This window comes from Spea bombifrons, chromosome 9, assembly GCF_027358695.1.
Source record: "Spea bombifrons isolate aSpeBom1 chromosome 9, aSpeBom1.2.pri, whole genome shotgun sequence".
NCBI lineage: Eukaryota > Metazoa > Chordata > Amphibia > Anura > Pelobatidae > Spea > Spea bombifrons.
Genome location: NC_071095.1, coordinates 5,046,953 through 5,061,176, shown reverse-complemented (window position 1 = coordinate 5,061,176; position 14,224 = coordinate 5,046,953). Strand labels below are relative to the sequence as shown.

Below are 14,224 nucleotides of genomic sequence, written 5' to 3'. Positions count from 1 at the left end.
TCTGGGTTTAGGCTCAAAAAAAGCCGGAACAGAGCCCGCCGATGACTTGGTCTTGCTCGCCGACATAATGCCCGCAGTGGGTAATAGTAGCTTCGTGGATAATATCCCAGTAACTGCCAAAATCGGTTGAATATAGCTTAGGAGTTGGAGAAGCTCCCACACCGCACATCTTACTCAGCCGCCATCCAAGCCACGCCCCCCACACACTTAAATAATTGATTTTATTTCCATAAAAGATAAAAAAAAGTGAGGTTCCTTAACGTGCCACGTCAAGTCACTTCGTAGGTGGGAGTTGCGTCTCTATTGGCTCAGCAAGACTCCATTTGTGATTGGGTGTAGCATTTTCCATACTTCCGTTAACTCCAAACTGGGATAGCAAACTCCACTGAGCCGTTAATGTGACAAAATAGACAATTGATGCAGGACACACTGCTTGTTTTATCCCACAGGTGTGTGCTGTTAGCTGAGCCCTAAGACGTGGGGGTGTTTTGTGGCCATCAACTTGGAACAGAAAAACACCACTTTACTACCAACAACAAGAACGGGTGCTGCCTCTATCTTCTCTTTCCAACCTGTTCACTATCCCTGCTCCCTGAAAATCAAATCTAACATTTAAGCATTTGTAACATTTTTACTCATGGTACGTAGACTGTGGAGGACCAATTTATAGCATGCTGGTCTGACAAGCCTAATGCGCTTCATAGATGATTTTCTCATCCAGCTTCTCATCAACCTGTGCGTTGCCAAAGGATTTTGAGCAGCTTCTCCAGGGCACAACAGTTGTTCCAAATCGACGTAGCAGCTCTTCCTGCATTGATCGCGAAAGAGGAAAAAGAAATACAGGTTAGCACGAAAGGGAAGCCACATTCCAGTAAGATTTGAATAACCCCCAACCACCCTGAAGGTCTGACTCCAAGGTATGAGAGGTGCATGGTTCCATTGGCCGATGCTGGCAGAGTGACCCAAATCCCTTTGACAATTTTAACGCATGAACTGGCTATTACACCTGCACTACGGAACACTTCATAAGACATTTTTAAGAGTGTATAATTTTCGATTATAAAGAACGTTATAGAGAGAGAGTTGATGCATACCAGGGTTTTTATGCGTTTTCAAATGGGTAACCTGTACCTCTGATTTGGAGTAGCGGTTAAGGCATTGGTCTTCCACCATAAGGCCCATAAGTTCAAGTGGCTTGTCCTCACACCAGCGACGTTCTAGCAATGCTATGTTAAATAAGGAGGGGAGAATGGGCAAGCGGCGGTCAGTATGGGTTGGTAAAAGTAATGATTGGTGAAACAAGTGGCAAAAGAGAGCGTCTTCCTTAAATCTTCTAGGCGGCTAGGTATTAGAGGACTGAAGCAGATGACTGAATTATTTAGGGGGGGGGGTGTCGCAAAACTTATGGAATTAAGCAAAGAGAGAAGCATACAAAAGGGGAATGAAACAGAGAGGCAAAGAAACAGTTGTATCAAGGGAACAAGAGGAAGAGGAGGATCTATGAGCAGCAGAACTGTTTGATGGGAGGAAGGGACACAAGGGCGACATGGAGAGAGTGCTGCGCAGACTGTTACATAGTTATATAGGCTGAAAAAAGACATGCGTCCATCAAGTTCAGCCTTTCCTATATCGGTTAATTTGTTGCTGTTGATCCAAAAGAAGGCAAAAAAAAACCCCAGTTTCGCTCTTTCCAATTTTGCACTAACCAGGGGAAAAAATTCCTTCTTGACCCCAAAATGGCAGTCAGATTTCTCCTTGAATCAATAAGCTGTGTTGGTACTTAATAAAAATAAATCTACATGTTCATACTCACTCGTTGAAAGGCTCACTCAAAGGCTGGTTCCACACTCTGTGGCCACACATAATGGTGGTTTTGCAAATGCTTGCACAACTACGGACCATCTTGCCTCTGATCGCACGTTCTTGTTAGTCTTACCAGCTGCAAGGGCTCACGGCATGTCCTAGAATGTCAGATCTTCTCATCATTGCCAGGGTCTCTGTCAAATCTATGTGGAGTCCACCACTGTCGCTTGTAAAGCAGAAAAAGGAAACGACTTAATGAGCCACCTTAAAAGGCTGTTCTATTGAGGCAAGCAATTTGCCTTACCACCTAGCCCTCTTTTACCCAATAGTGCACTGGCCCAGACAATAGCAGAATCTGCATAGATGACCATGCAACATTCAGGAGCATCACAGACCTTAATGGCACTTGCTCTTGCTTTTTTACTTGGTAACCCATCGACAAAAAAAAAATAAAAACAGTAATTTTACTCACCGTAAATTCTCTTTTCCCAAGTATAGTGGCAGTACCAGAGGGTTTGCTCTTTCGCCGGGACAAACACTAAAAGAAAACAAAGGGTTAAACTCCGCCCCCCCCTTACCCTATAACCGCCCGTAGCGGCATGGAGAATCAGTTAACTAACAAGAGGACCAAAGGATGGAAAACAATTACCGTATTGGCTCGAATATAGGCCGCACTTTTTTCCCCCACTTTAAGTTTTTAAAGTGGGGGTGCGGCCTATATTCGGGGTCTAGCGCCCGACGCCCGGGACATGCAGTCCCGGGCGCCGGGCAGGCAGCGGGGTTAAGATACAGATCCCCCGCAGCGGTGCAGGGGACCTGCATCCTTCTCCCCGATACGCTCAGACAGCCTCCCCTGCCAGCACTTCCCACGGGGGGGGGGGGTGCCGGCACGGGAGGTTATCTAAGCGTTTTACCTCTGCCCACCCCCGACTTACCGGAGCCGACTCCCGGGTGTCTTGCGGGGCCGGCGGGAGACATTTACGCAATACGCAAATGCAACTTCCGGTAACGGTACCGGAAGTTGCATACGCGTATTGCGTAGATGTCCCTCGCCGGCCCTGAAGACACCCGGGAGTCTGCTCCGGTAAGTCGAGGACGGGGGGCAGAGGAGGACAGCGGCAGCGTATCGCGGGGAGGGAGGACAGCGGCAGCGTATCGCGGGGAGGGAGGACAGCGGCAGCGGATCTCGGGGAGGGAGGGCAGCGGATCTCGGGGAGGGAGGGCAGCGGATCTCGGGGAGGGAGGGCAGCGGATCTCGGGGAGGGAGGGCAGCGGATCTCGGGGAGGGCGGGCAGCGGATCTCGGGGAGGGCAGCGGATCTCGGGGAGGGAGGGCAGCGGATCTCGGGGAGGGAGGGCAGCGGATCTCGGGGAGGGAGGGCAGCGGATCTCGGGGAGGGAGGGCAGCGGATCTCGGGGAGGGAGGGCAGCGGATCTCGGGGAGGGAGCGCAGCGGATCTCGGGGAGGGAGCGCAGCGGATCGCGGGGAGGGAGGACAGCGGCAGCGTATCGCGGGGAGGGAGGACAGTGGCAGCGTATCTCGGGGGGGAGGACAGTGGTAGCATTTTTTTTTGGTGCTTTTTTAAAGAAAAAAAACTTTTTCTTTAAAAAAGCACCAAACTTTTAGGGTGCGGCCTATATACGGGGGCGGCCTATATCCGAGCCAATACGGTATCTGTATTAATACCAAATTGGGAGGGAGATCCGTACTGCCACTATACTTGGGAAAAGAGAATTTACGGTGAGTAAAATTACTGTTTTTCCCGGCGTATAGTGGCAGTACCAGAGGGATGTAGCAAGATCCCCCTCAAAAAAAGGGGAGGGAGTTAGAGCTTGACTGCGTGAAGGACCTGACGTCCAAACTCAGCCGCTGAAGCAGAGGAAATGTCCAGTCTATAATGTTTGATAAAAGTATTCCATGAGGACCACGTTGCTGCTTTACAAATGTCCTCCGGAGAGACTGAAGACCTGGAAGCCCAGGAGACTGAGACGGCTCTCGTAGAGTGAGCCGTAATCTGAGGAGGAACTGTGGCCCCACAGGAGTCGTATGCCAGACGGATTGTATCTGTGAGTCATCTAGATAACGTAGATTTTGACACTGCTTACCCTGCAGATCTTCCCTGGAATTGTAGAAACAGGTGGTCAGAGGAACGAAAAGAAGAGGTACGTTCCAAATATATGGTAAGAGCTCTTTTAACATCCAACGAGTGCCATTCATTTTCTTCTGGTGTCGTAGGATCCGGATAAAAAGTAGGCAGGACAATAGGCTGGTTAATATTGACCTGAGATAATACTTTAGGCAGAAATGACGGTCTCGGATACATGACCACTTTATCTTGATGAAAAACTAGAAATTCCTTAGAGGCTGAGAGCGCCTGGAGTTCCCCAATGCGCCGTGCCGACGTGATAGCCACTAAAAACGCTGTCTTTAGGGAGAGGAATTTTAGTGACACTTCCTGGAGAGGTTCAAACGGAGATAAACACAGAGCTTTGAGAACCAGGGTAAGATCCCAGGGTGGAAAAAATGATTTAACCGGAGGTCTTTTAATAGTGATGGCCTTAAAAAATCTCCGAATTAAGCGATCTGACGCCAGATCGAGTAGCAGGAAATGACTGAGAGCAGACACTTGACCTTTAAGAGTAGAGACTTTGAGGCCTGCTGTAAATCCCATATGCAAGAAGCGCAAAATGACCGGAATGGACGGAGGAGAAGACTGCAGATCTAGAGACTGACACCATTCCAAAAATTTTCTCCATGTTCTCAGATAAATTCTTGATGTAGACCGTCTTACTGAATTCAAGAGGAGATCAGTCATAATAGGTTCTATACCTTGATTTTTCAGGATTAGCCTTGCAGCAGCCAGGCCGTCAGTCTGTACATTCGAAGGATGTGAAGGGGAATTCCTTTCGTTTCCAAAACTACTGAGGACAACGGAAGTTCCCAATAAGCTACTGCTAGCTGGCACAGGTCCGAAAACCAGCTCCGATTCGGCCAAAACGGGAGAACTGCTAGTACTCTTGCCTTGTCCATCTTGACTTTGAGCAAGACTCGGGGAATCATCGCCACCGGAGGAAAGATGTAGGCTAGGCTGAATTGCCACTTGATCCCCAATCCATCCAGAAAGGGCGGGTAATCCATACTGTACAGGGAAGCAAAAAGAGGGACCTTTCGGTTCAGTCGTGTTGCCATAAGATCCACTTCCGGCAAGCCCACTAATGCCACCAATTTTTGAAATATAGTCGGATGAAGAGACCATTCTGCTTGAGAGCATCTGTTTCTGCTGAGGTCGTCTGCTAGGGCATTGTACTGCCCTCTGATGTGAACCGCCGAGATAGCTTCCAGATGCTTTTGTGCCCATCGCATAATGTCGGTGCATAACGATTGAAGACTGGCTACTCTCGTACCCCCTTGTCTGTTTATATAAGCCACTGTTGTGGCGTTGTCTGATTGAATCTTTACTGATCTGCCTACTATCCATGGCTTGAAGGATACTAGGGCCCTGAAGACAGCCTGTAGTTCCCGGAAGTTTATAGATTGACGAGCTTCCTGCGTTGACCACTCTCCTTGTGCCGAGTGAGATTGGAAATGAGCTCCCCAACCAGTCTGGGATGCATCTGTGGTAACTATCAGCCACTGTTTGGGCTGGAATGACAGGCCGCTTGTCAAATTTTTCTTGATCTTCCACCACTCTAGTTGCCGCAACACTTCTTGAGATATCAAAATCTCTTTGTCCAGGTCCTCGTCTTTTCTGGACCAGTGGGACAGGATGTGCCATTGAAGAGGCCTCATTCTTGCCTGCGCCCAGGCTACTGCCGGTATGGTGGAAGTCATAAGTCCCAAAATGCTCATAACCTTTCTGATGGAGCATATGGGATATGCCTGGAGATCCGTGACTTTTAGCCGAATGTGTGTGGCTTTGTCTTTCGGAAGAACAAGACGAAGAGAGTTTGAGTTTACATGAAACCCCAGAAACTTGATCTCTGTTGTTGGAATTAAGTTTGATTTGGCCACATTCAGAAGCCAACCATGGTTTCTTAGCAGATTGATTGTCACTTGAAGATCTATTAAAAGTTGTGCAGCTGATGAGGCTTTTATCAACCAGTCGTCCAGGTAAGGGACCACCGATATCCCCTGTAATCTTAATTCCGCCGCCAAAGGGGTGAGAATCTTGGTAAAGACTCTTGGCGCAGTGGAAAGGCCGAAGGGTAGCGCTTTGAATTGAAAGTGGAGGAGAACTCGGCTTGTGTTCACTGCAAATCTTAAAAATCTTCTTGACTTTACGGCTATAGGCACATGAAGGTAAGCATCCTGAAGGTCTAGGGAGGCCATATAATCCCCTCTCTGAATCAGCTGGGTAACTGAAGAGATGGTCTCCATACGGAAGTGTTGGTAAGGAATGTGTTGGTTGACGAACTTCAAATCCAATACTGGACGAAAGGTGCCACCTGGTTTCGGGACTAGGAACAACCGGGAATAAACCCCCTGAAAAAACTGAGACTTTGGAACCTTTTCTATAACTCCCTGACTGAGGAGTTTTGACGCTGCCATAATTAATGCCGTGTTCTTGGTTACTGACGGGTAAGAGGAGACTAGAAAAACATCGTGAGGAGGTCTGCAAAACATTATGGTGTAGCCTTCTGAAATGATCCGACGGATCCAAGGGTTGCTGGTAGTCTGGAACCATGTATCCCGAAACATCCGAAGGCGTCCTCCTACTTTGTCAGAACCATCTTGCCCTATCTTGTCTGGCTCCTTTAGGGCGAAATCTGGTGTCTTTATTTTGTTTCCGAAAGGAAGACTTATCCGATGGTCTGGAATATCTCTGTCTATTAAAGGGATACCTGCGGTTCCATTTGGGCTTAATATCTTGAGGCAGTGCCTTCTTGGTGTCTGACATTTGTCTCAACAGCTCTTCAAGAGGAGACCCAAAAAGCTTTTTTCTTTCAAACGGTAAATCACACAGTGAAGATTTAGATGCCGAATCAGCGTTCCAGGATCTAAGCCAGACTGCTCTCCTGGCAACCGTAGACAGACCCATATTACGGGCGGATAGCTTGACTAATTCTTCTACCGTATCAATCAAAAAATCATTAGAGAGTTTCAAATTTTTAAGGAGTTGAGAAAGATCCTTACCGGCATCCTCCAGAACGTGGTTTTCTAATTTCTGGAGCCATAAGCCTTGAGCTCTCGCTACTGCTGCTCCAGCTGATGCTGCTTTACTTTGAAGTCCTGCTGCTTGGAAGATTCTTCTATTAGCAGTCTCTGCTCTCTTGTCCATAGTGTCTTTTAGGCCGGAAACTTCTCCAATTGGCAATGTAGTCTTTTTTGACAGCTGCGCGACCTGGACATCAACTTTAGGAAGCTCTTCCCATATGCTGTCATCCTGAAGCTTAAACAGTTGTTTGAAGTGCTTAGAAACAAAAGCTCGCTTACTAGGATGCTTCCATTCACGCTGTACAAACTCCATAAGATGAGGCAAAACAGGAAAACCCTTTTTCTTAGTGTCTGGATTCAGTAAAACATGATTTACTTCTTTAATGAATTTTCCCAGCTCTTGAGGGGGAAAACCGGATTCTGATTCAGATTCTTCCGAACTGGATACATCCCTGGATGAACGCGAACATTCCCCAGATGACAATTCCGAAGTAGATGGACTATCTCTCCTGCGTTTCTTACTTGGCTTGTCATACACTGTTGGCTTGGCCGCCTCCTTAAATGCTTGGAATGTTTGGGACAAATTATCCTGGAACCAGGATAGAAAAGACTGCATATCCTTTTGTTTTTCTTTAGCCAGGATATCTGCTAAACACTGCTGACACGTCTTCCTCTTGTAGCCGTCTGGGAGAGGAGTATTACATTCAAGGCACGCCAAATGTTTAGACTTACATGAAGCCTTTTTAGGAGGAGCAGAAGGCATTTTGTCCTTCTCTGGAGATGAAGGGGTTAACATAATCTTTGGTGTATCAAAAGCAAGATCACCAAAAAACCGTGTGGGGGTCAAACAACACGGCCAAAACCTGTCCTGACACACACTCTTGTGGTCAGACAGGTTTGCACAGCTTTTATAGGCAGCCAAATTTTGAATTTGGCGCCAAATCCGGATGATCCGAACCGCGCATGCGTTGTAGCACGGCCGGATCATCAGTGGAACGCATAGCCACCCGGGCATGCGTTCCACTGAACTGCGCATGCTCCTCCCCTGGACGTTTGAAAAACCTCCGCTACAGAACCCGTCTGTAACGCGGAGTAGCTGAGCGGCAGCCGAGCTCCCACCCGGGGAGCGAACGGACTGCCCGACCCCCTTGGCCGGCACAACCCGTGTGCCGGTTGAAATCTTCAACCGGAGAAGCCGGAGCCAAGTGTTCGTCCCTGCGGGACAAAAAAGAACTGATTCTCCATGCCGCTACGGGCGGTTATAGGGTAAGGGGGGGGCGGAGTTTAACCCTTCGTTTTCTTTTAGTGTTTGTCCCGGCGAAAGAGCAAACCCTCTGGTACTGCCACTATACGCCGGGAAAAATAATATTTTGGTCTTTTCCTGTTCCAATGAAACTGTAGTCTTAAACATAATGCAGGGTGTTTGACAGCTTGACATATTGGCCAAACATATCTCTCTTGTCTATGAGATCTCAACCAAATCTTGTCCTAGACAATGACACTAAATGCTTATCTTACAACCTTGTGATAAGCATGTCCTCAACACCAACAGGCACATGGGGACTAAGAGTATATCTAAGGGAAAGGATTTTATTTCAATTGCCACCAAAAACAATCAGCTCAGGGTGGTGTCTGCGGGGGAAAGCCATTAGAATACAACGGTAACCTACATGGCAACACATATCGTAAAACAACACCCACGGCTCATTACACACAGAGGGGAAGATGGTTTTTGTTAAGCAGAAAGGTCTTACCTTTAATGAAGGGCTAAGTCGTCTCTTTAGCCAGTGTCCATGGATGGGCCGCAATCATTTCTTGCTCTATTTCAGGAAAGTATGACAGTGTTGAAGACTTTACTGTAATTAAGGTGCCAATATTCTTAAGAGATATTGTGGTGCCACACTCCCTTGGCTATTGTGAGGTACCCCATGGGACCACATTGGCCATTTTTTCTTCCAAAACGAACAGACATAGAGAGATTGAATTACAATATGAACCACTGGGCCGATCTAGCCTGTGTGTTTAACGCTGAAGTCCTCGTCTTTGTTTCAGGGCAGCTATACGATTTCTCGGCAAATGTTTATCTTCCATTACCCTACTAAACTCTACCACTTCTGGTTGAGAGGCTGTACAACTGATCTACAACCCCCTCCAACAAAATAATTACATTTTCAAAAAGAAAAATCATATACAGGATCAATGTGACTGACCAGAACAGACATGGAGAGATTGAGGATGGACACAGACAGAAGGGGAAAGGCATTGTAGAAATCTCCAAAGGAAATCCCCTGGTAAAGGCATGCGAGATGAAGACTGTGCACTCACAGCCAGAATCATGGCATGGCAGAAAATGGCACAGCTCCATGGAATCTGCTGGCGCTATAGAAATAAATGTACTGACAAAGGGGAAAGCAAAGAGATTAGGAGAAAGAACATTTGGTCAGGGAACTAAGAGCAGAGTGGAAACAAACAGTTGAGGGAGACTTTTCAATTTAATAGGAGCAAGCAGGGGAGAGCAGAATGGGACATACAGTACTGAGAGAGGGGAAGTTAATAATAATAATAAAACATTAAAATGCTAAACGAGGCATAGACACACTGGTAGATCTGTTCCATATGGGAATCTTTGCCTAATTTCAAAAATTACAAGAAAAGTTGGATAGAATGATATAAATGTGTTATTCACAATTGCAACATTGTTAATTATTATATGTATCAATGCTCTCCTGGGTCAACACAAGCTCCCTATTCACATGGTTTCATTTGTGTTATAATTTTTGTTTTGTTTTTTTGTTTGTGTGTGTGTGTTTTAAAGATTTCTTGTCCCCCATTTTTTAGGTTTATCAGGAAGTGGGGTGTCAGAGTTTAACATGCAATAGTCTCCAGAAATTTGGGGTACAGTTTTATTCATTTAGCAAAAGTCTTTAGATGTGTCAATTACTCAGAGGTTACCAAGAAGGTTCTTCACCACAATTGCACATTTTGGTGGCCATCCCTCAGCATATAAAAATTAAATATCACAGGTTACTGGGGTTCCTACTTTTATCTGTTAAAGTCATCATTGCAAGAAGCTGAAACAGACTGATCCACCTAGTATTGGGGAAGTGTTGGCGACACTCACATATTTATCAGATGGAGAGGATGACCAAGTGTAGAAACCATACAACGGTTCAAATTTGATCTAACATGGCACTTACGGGCATTTTGGATTTTCTTATGTATCAAGGAAGAAATGCAGAAACAATTCAAAACCAATAAACTATATGTAGCTCTACATGTAAAGAAGCAACACAATTCTCTGAGGAAACTATGAGTAGTAGATGAGTTACAGTGAAAAGAAATGTTCAACTTACCATTGTAGATAAGAATAACGCAGGCTCAGGAACAGGCAGGACTAGGAAATCTCGATATGTATAAGCTTGGAGAAAATACTTGAAATCCGTAAAGGCATTTAACAAATCACAGGATGGATGTTTGTTTCAAAAGAGGAGAAATGGTTAAACAAGGTCATAATCTGAAACTAGTGAGTTAGAGGCTTAGATGTAATGTAAAGAAGTTTCACTCCTAGAGTGGTAGAGAAATGGAACAGCCTCCCAGCAGAAGCGGTAGAGACTAATAAAGCGAGGGAACGTTAGCATCAAAGACACAACACAAAAGAAAAAGGGATTGAACTGGACATGTGAAAGCTACAGAAAGAAGAAGAACTACTCATGATAAGTGAAGTAAAAGACATTAGTAATATTGGAGACGATAGGGTCTGAGATGCCTTGTGCCTTCAGTAACAGCAAAGGTGGAAGCAGGAAAAAACAACTAAAACACAAAAGAATAGGGCCAATGGCAATGCAAAAACAGAGACAGGGGAAATACTGTACAAAGATAAGCCCTGGCCTGGACACATCCCACTGCAACCACAGCACCCGGATTTCTCAAAGAAAATGAACATCAAAAGAGTCGAGGGCTGCAAGTGAAGCTTAAATCCCCCCACCTGGGTCTCAATCCCAATGCCTGGTTGGCTGGTGGAGTCACTTGACCAGGTTCAGCCAATCAGTCACATCCCATTGCAACCACAGCACCTGGATTTCTCAAAGGAAATGGATGAGGACAATACACAAGGGTGTGGGGGGCAATGGGGCATTCATTTAGATATAGGGCTGGCTGAGGGTCATCACATAAATCAATACACAATGTGGGGATGTATGGTGGGATAAATATACAATGCAATGGTAGTTTTTAAGTTGATGATTTGTATGGCCTGTGAATGATGATATAAATATCCAAATGTGGGGAAAATGGCTAATGCTGACAGAGTAACCCAAATCCCTTTGAGTAAATCATTCAATTTAAATGCATGGACTGGGTGGCTTGTGTTTTGGTCTACCTGGTTGCTAACAATAGCTTTTTTTCTCCCTCACCCAACAACAAAAAAAGCACAATGTAGAAGAGAGCACGTACAATATGGAGCACAGGGGAATTGAACCCTGGACCTTAAGCACTCTAGTCCAGCTCCTTAACCATTACTCTACATAGCCACATGGGAATGCCTCCTAGCTTGTCTCCCACACAAACACAATTAATAAAAGAAAGAAGGTTAGCATGTACACTACAGACACTAGCAAACCTGTCCCCTGCAAACAATCCATTGGTTTTTGACCTCATTGCACTCTTGTAGCGTGCCTTCCTCCCAAACAAACACACCAAATAAATCAATTGGAGTGAATTAAACCCAGAACCTCAAAAACTAAATCCAACATATCAACCATTGCACCACAGAGAACAGGTATAAGGCCCTACAGAAACAATCCTTTAGTTTTTACAGCCCTTTAGCTAGCCTGACTCCCAAACAAATGCACTAAATAAACTAAAGAAGGGTGGCTTGTAAGGGCAAAGACAAAATGGCTTATGTTTTAGTCTATGTGCTTACTTAAAAACCAAAAAAAAACAAAACAGACACAGTTGATGCCTAGGGGAATTGAACACATGACCTCAAAGTACCAAGCCCAACACCTTAGCCATTACCCTACAGAGAGACAGGTGCATTCCAGTATCTCTGACTTGGAGTTGTGGTTAAGGTGTTGGACTTCCACCTCGTTGGTCGTGAGTTCAAATCTGGCTGCTGCCGGTTCTTTCCCACGCCAGTAGTCTCATTATTCATGATTCCTTTAACAATTTAATAATTCATAATAATTCATAAATAATAATAAAGTATAAAATAATATGATACCTCACACCAATCAGGAGACTAAGGCGGAGGGGCAGCACCTGATTGGCTGAGCCTAGTCAGCTGACTCCAGCAACCAATCAAGGGCCGGCCCAGGTTTCCCCCCCCTCTGATTGGTCAGCCCAGGTCAGGTGACACCACCCACCAATCAGGAGGCTAGGGCTGAGGGGCAGCCCCTGATTGGCTGAGCCTAGTCAGCTGACTCCAGCAACCAATCAGGAGCCGGCCCAGGCTCCCCCCTCTCTGATTGGTCAGGTGACGCCACCCACCAATCAGGAGGCTAGGGTTGAAGGGCAGCCCCTGATTGGCTGAGCCTAGTCAGCTGACTCCAGCAACCAATCAGCGGCCGGCCCAGGTTCCCCCCCCCTCTGATTGGTCAGCCCTGGTCAGGTGACACCACCCACCAATCAGGAGGCTAGGGCTGAGGGGCAGCCCCTGATTGGCTGAGCCTTGTCAGCTGACTCCAGCAACCAATCAGGAGCCGGCCCAGGTTCCCCCCTCTCTGATTGGTCAGCCCTGGTCAGGTGACACCACCCACCAATCAGGAGGCTAGGGCTGAGGGGCAGCCCCTGATTGGCTGAGCCTAGTCAGCTGACTCCAGCAACCAATCAGGAGCCGGCCCAGGTTCCCCCCTCTCTGATTGGTCAGCCCTGGTCAGGTGACGCCACCCACCAATCAGGAGGCTAGGGCTGAGGAGCAGCCCCTGATTGGCTGAGCCTAGTCAGCTGACTCCAGCAACCAATCAGGAGCCGGCCCAGGTTCCCCCCTCTCTGATTGGTCAGCCCTGGTCAGGTGATGCCACCCACCAATCAGGAGGCTAGGGCTGAAGGGCAGCCCCTGATTGGCTGATTGTATAATTTTCGATTATAAAGAACGTTATAGAGAGAGAGTTGATACATACCAGGGTTTTTATGCGTTTTCAAATGGGTAACCTGTACCTCTGATTTGGAGTAGCGGTTAAGGCATTGGTCTTCCACCATAAGTTCAAGTGGCTTGTCCTCACACCAGCGACGTTCTAGCAATGCTATGTTAAATAAGGAGGGGAGAATGGGCAAGGGGCGGTCAGTATGGGTTGGTAAAAGTAATGATTGGTGAAACAAGTGGCAAAATAGAGCGTCTTCCTTAAACCTTCTAGGCGGCTAGGTATTAGAGGACTGAAGCAGATGACTGAATTATTTAGAGGGGGGGTGTCGCAAAACTTATGGAATTAAGCAAAGAGAGAAGCATACAAAAGGGGAATGAAACAGGGAGGCAAAGAAACAGTTGTATCAAGGGAACAAGAGGAAGAGGAGGATCTATGAGCAGCAGAACTGTTTGATGGGAGGAAGGGACACAAGGGCGACATGGAGAGAGTGCTGCGCAGACTGTTACATAGTTACATAGTTATATAGGCTGAAAAAAGACATGCGTCCATCAAGTTCAGCCTTTCCTATATCGGTTAATTTGTTGCTGTTGATCCAAAAGAAGGCAAAAAAAACCCCAGTTTCGCTCTTTCCAATTTTGCACTAACCAGGGGAAAAAATTCCTTCTTGACCCCAAAATGGCAGTCAGATTTCTCCTTTAATCAATAAGCTGTGTTGGTACTTAATAAAAATAAATCTACATGTTCATACTCACTCGTTGAAAGGCTCACTCAAAGGCTGGTTCCACACTCTGTGGCCACACATAATGGTGGTTTTGCAAATGCTTGCACAACTACGGACCATCTTGCCTCTGATCGCACGTTCTTGTTAGTCTTACCAGCTGCAAGGGCTCACGGCATGTCCTAGAATGTCAGATCTTCTCATCATTGCCAGGGTCTCTGTCAAATCTATGTGGAGTCCACCACTGTCGCTTGTAAAGCAGAAAAAGAAAACGACTTAATGAGCCACCTTAAAAGGCTGTTCTATTGAGGCAAGCAATTTGCCTTACCACCTAGCCCTCTTTTACCCAATAGTGCACTGGCCCAGACAATAGCAGAATCTGCATAGATGACCATGCAACATTCAGGAGCATCACAGACCTTAATGGCACTTGCTCTTGCTTTTTTACTTGGTAACCCATCGACAA

General features: G+C 46.4%; 1 long non-coding RNA gene across 1 annotated transcript; it reads right to left on the bottom strand.

Annotated features, from left to right (window-relative positions):
* Positions 1–202: 202 nt before the first annotated feature.
* On the bottom strand, positions 203–753 carry LOC128505228 (uncharacterized). The gene is made up of 2 exons (XR_008355554.1): positions 581–753; positions 203–456 (listed from the first exon to the last, which is right to left on the bottom strand). It is a non-coding gene; the product is annotated as an uncharacterized LOC128505228 (long non-coding RNA).
* Positions 754–14,224: the final 13,471 nt, after the last annotated feature.